The following is a 5,297-nucleotide window of genomic DNA, read 5'->3' on the forward strand; positions in this document are numbered from 1 at the left end:
ACAATCCTATTAACAATTATGTCGAAAACTATAAAATACCTGGGAATCAAATTAATGAAGAAGGTAGAAGACCTGTTTTCAGAAAATTATGTCATTGAAAAAAGAAATTGAAGAAGATACAAATAAATAGAAGCATATACCCTGTTCATGGGTAGGAAGAATAAACATTGTTAAAATGGCCATACTACTCAAAGAAATCTATGGATTCAATGCAATCCCTATCAAAATACCAATGGTATTTTACAGAGAGCTAGAACAAATAATCCTAAAATTTATATGGAGCCATTAAAAAAAAAAAAACCACAAATAGCAACGGCAATCTTGAGAAAAAAGAACAAAGTTGGAGGTATCACACTTCCTGATATCAAACTATTCTACAAGGCTGCAGTAATCAAAACAGCATGGTATTGGCATAAAAACAGATACATTGATCAATGGAACAGAAAGAGAGCCCAGAAATAAATCCATGCCTATACACTCACTTAATATATGACAAAGGAGATAAGAATATACAATGGGGTAAAGACAGTCTCTTCAATAAATGGTGTTGGGAAAATTGGACAGATATATGCAAAAAAAGAAGCTGGGCCACCTCTTTACACCATATGTAAGAATAGACTCAAAATAGATTAAAGACTTAAATTGTGAGACCTGAAACCATAGAACTTCTAGAAGATATTACTAACAGTAATTTCTTTTTGGATCTCTCTCCCCAGGCAAGGGAAACAAAAGAAAAAATAAACAAATGGGACTATATCAAACTAAAAAGTTTTTGAACAGCAAAGGAAACCATCAACAACACATAAAGACAACCAACTGTTTGGGAGAAGATATTTGCTAACGATACATCTGATAAAGGATTAATATCCAAAATATATAAAGAACTTATACAACTCAACAACAAAAAAATGAAATCCTACCATTTGCAATGACATGGATGACCTAGAGGTTATTATGCTGAGTGAAATAAATTAGACAGAAAGATAAATACCTTATGATTTCACTTATATGCAGTATCTAAGGAACAAAAAGAATAAACTAAGAAAAAACAGACTCACAAATATAGTGGACAATTTGGTGATGGACAGAGGGGAGAAGGGTTGGGGGGCTGGGAGAATGGAGTGAAGGTTTAAAGAAGTACAAATTAGTAGCTGATAGTTGGTCATGGGGATGGGAAACACGGCATAGGGAATGCAGTTAGCATTAATATGTTGGCTAAGTGGAGGGCCAGAGGAGGGAGACAGTGGTTGGGGGGATCGTTTTATGAACTATATAAATGTCCAACCAATGTACTGTATACTTGAAACTAATTAAAATAAATAAACGAATTTTTAAAAACGTAAAAAAATCTCTTTCTTAGCTTGTTCGAGTAGTTTGCCGTTATTTGCAATTGAAACAATGACTAGAGCACTTTACGTGGCTTAGCTCATTTGATCCTCACCACTGCCCTGTGAGGCAGGACTATTAGTTTCAACTATTTTGATGGGAAGTGACATCAGAGAGATGTGACTTGATCAAAGTCTTGAGCTCATGAGAGAGGGGTGGCTAGAGGAGCCCGTGGGTGGGTGACGAGAACAGCAACCATCTACTTTTACACGGTTGATTGTCCATGTTGACATAATTTTACTATTCCAGGAGGCTCTTGTCAAGGAAGGGAAAAGTTATAATGCCTCATTGTTCATTTAGGAACTTCCCAGATGCATCTAACCCATTTCCCATTAAAAAAAAAAAAGTGTAGCTCACTGCCAGCGTTCATTTAACACCACGTGTAGGAATGCTACCTTTTCTAGGATTTGAGAATTACTATATTTTGTAAATGGAAATACCATTACTAAAAACAGAATGCTATAAAAAGAATGACGTTATTTGTTTCTAAAGACTATCAATATACTAGAGCTATGCGAAAATAATAATGAAAGGGAGATATTTCATGGCAAACTCTGAGGATAAGGTTAGGACTGTAATCCACGAGTTATCTTGGGGTAAATGCTGCAGCCGCAAGCGTCGCGGGAGAGTATTCTTGGGACAAATGGGAAATGGAGTAAATGGAAATCAAACTTCAAGTTTTCAATAGAAAGCATGTTTACTCCCCAGGACTCTTTGAACACTTTGCTTCAAAATCTTCACCTTTCTACGTTTTCTAATCAGGATCCTCTTTCAACCCCGATCCAGCCCTCCATGAAAAGAAAGGCCTGCTTGAAACCAAGCACGAAGACCTCCCGTGCCTGTGCCCTTACCTCTCTGAGCACTAGTGCTAACTAACCTTGCTGTGGTAATAATTTTTCAATATATACATATATCAAATCATGACGTTGCACGCTTTAAACTTACACAATGTTATATGTCAATTATATCTCAATAAAACAGTAAAATAAAAGTTACGGGAAAAGTTTCAGACCGGCTGGTAGGGGTGATTTCTTTGTTTTATTGTTGTGGCTGCTTTATTTGGTGGGGGGGGTATATATATATATATATATATATATATATATATATATATATATATATATATATATTTGGAGAACTAAAATACAGTTGGAGAACATATTCTTAAGTTGAAAAATAAATGGAAAGTCAAAGTAGAAAGAAAGAAGTTTCAGGTAGAGAGAATAGCACATGTAAAGTGCGGGGCCTGGGGTGCATTTGCGGTGTTGGAGGATGAGCGAGGAGGCCAGTGTGGCTGGAGTGGAGTGGCTGGTGAGGAAGAGATTGGAGATGAGCCAGAGAAGCAGCTAGGGCCATGTAAGGACTCTGAATTTTAAGACAACAGAAAGCTGCTGAGCAAGGGAGTGCCGTGTTCTGAATTATACTTTTAAGGAGCACTTGCCTGCTGTGTGAGGCAAGGAAGGAAGCAAGATCAGTTAGGAGGATGTTGTGTAATCTGGGCAAGGGATGATAGTTTGGACAAGAAGTTTAGCAGTGGGAGTGGAGAGAAGTGTTCAGAATCAGGCTGTATTATAAAGGCAGAAAACCAGAATTTTCTGATGGAAAATGATGTGGAGTGTGAGAATAAGAGTGGAGTAAAAGAAGATACTAAGGGTTTTGACCTCAGCAGCTGGGTAGAAGTGGTTCCATGTACTGAGATGGGAAGTATTGGAGAGAAGCAGGATTGAAGGTGGCCATGGTACATTTGAGGCGGCTTTTAGACAGGTGATGAAGGCATGTGGAGGGAAAGCCTGGAGTGCTGAGATGAGGTCAGCTTGGACATATAAATCCGGAAGTCATTAATTTACAGGAATCTCCCCTTATCCGCAGTTTTTTCTGGTTTTCATTTTCCTGTGGTCAACCACGGTCCGAAAATATTAAATGGAAAATTCTAGAAATAAACAATTCATAAGTTTTAAATTTTCCATGGTTCTGAGTAGCATGAAGAAATCTCGTGCTATCCCACTGGGAGATGAATCAACCCTTTTTCCAGCGTATCCATGCTGTATATGCTATCTGCCTATTAGTCACTTGGTAGCCTTCTTGGTTGTCAGATCAACTGTCACAATATTACATTACTTGTGTTCAAGTAATCCTTATTTTACTTAATAATGGCCCCAAAGCCAGCCACAATTTTATTACAGTATATCGTCATAATTTTATTATTTTATTTTATTATTAGTTGTTGTTAATTCCCTCTTTGTACCTAATTTAGAAATTAAACATTATCATAGGCATGTATATAATTTCCTGACTGATAGGGGTGACAGAAGAATCTTTTGTTATATTTGGTCTTAGTCTCAGGTTCCTGACACAAGATCTTCTAAGACTCTTGGAATCTTCGAAGTGATAAGAGTGGTTTTTTTTGTATGGTAATGAGATGACTGGTAGCTGGGGACCCCTAGATAGCTTCTGAATGGGGCTATTTCCAAGAAAGACCAAGGCATGATTAGAGGGTTGAAGCTTTCAACCCTACTCCCTGATGTAGGGGGGAGTGGAGAGGAGCTGGAGATTGAATGAATCACCAATGGACAATGATTTAATTAATTATGCCCTTTTAATGAAACCTTCATAACTCCTAAACTATAGTGCCGGGAGAGCTTCTGGGTCGAATGCATCATTTTGCTGGGGAGGTGGTGTGCCTGGAGAGGGCATGGAAAGTTTATGTCCCTTCCCCTGTATCTTGCCTTATGTACCTCTTCATCTGGCTGTTCATCTGTATCCTATATAATCTCTTTTATAATAAACCAGTAAATGTAAATTACGTGCTTTTCTTAGTTCTGTGAGCGGTTCAAGCAAATTATTGAACCTGAAGAGGGTGTCATGGGAACCCCTGACTCACAAACTAGTTAATCAGAAGTATGGGAGGCTCAGGACTTGTGACTGTCATCTGAAGTAGCGGACAGATTATAGGACTGAGCCCTTAACTTGTGGGATCTGATGCTAACTCCAGGTAGTTGGTGCCAGAATTAAGTTGTGGGTCATCCATCTGCTGTTTGGAGAGTTTGAGTATTGGTTGTTGGTGTGAGCAAAAACCAAATCACATTTGATGTCAGAAGTTTTCTGTGGGTAGAAACAGATCATAGTACCTTCTATTCCTAGTTTGTTGATTGTTTTTATTATGAAAGGATGTTTGGTTTTTGTCAAATGCTCTTTCTGCATCAATTGAGATGATCACTATGTTTTGTTTTGTTTTGTTTTTAGTTTTTTGATATGGTGAATTATATTGATTGCTTTTCAGATGTTAAACCACTTTTGCTTTCTTGGGATAAATCTCACTTGGTCATGATGTATTGTCCTTATTATGTAAAGATGCATTCCATTTGCTAAAATTTAAAAAAATTTTGCATCTATGTTCATGAGGTATATTGGTCTATAGCTTTTTTAAGTCTTTGCCTGATTTTGGTATCACCGTAAAATTGCCCCGTAGAAGAGCGAGTTGGCAGGTACTCCCTATTCTTCAATTTTCTTGAAGTTTTTGCGAAGAATCAGTATTCTTTCCTTTTTAAATGTTTGGGCCTGGTGTTTTCTTTATAGGAAGGTTTTTAACTACATTTTTAATTTCTTTGATAGCTATAGAGCTATTCTGGTTATTTATTTTTTCTTTAGTAGGTGTTGGTAGTTTGCATCTTTCAAGGAATTTGTCCATTTTATCTATGTTGTGGTATTTCTATCTGGTGTAATTTAAATAGCAGATGAAAAAAGTTCAATTTCTTCCCTATCTTTTCCAGGTAACTCTCCTTTTGGTGCATTGAAGCAATATAGGGTTTTGACTGGTCCCGGTGGACCCCGGCTTTTCTTGTAGGATCAGCCCTTGGCAAATCTACTCCTCTCCTCTCCCCCTGCTACTTGTACCTCCCCAGAATTTCCTACCG

Source organism: Pteropus vampyrus, unplaced genomic scaffold (assembly GCF_000151845.1).
Source record: "Pteropus vampyrus isolate Shadow unplaced genomic scaffold, Pvam_2.0 Scaffold101, whole genome shotgun sequence".
In the NCBI taxonomy this organism is placed as follows: Eukaryota; Metazoa; Chordata; class Mammalia; order Chiroptera; family Pteropodidae; genus Pteropus; species Pteropus vampyrus.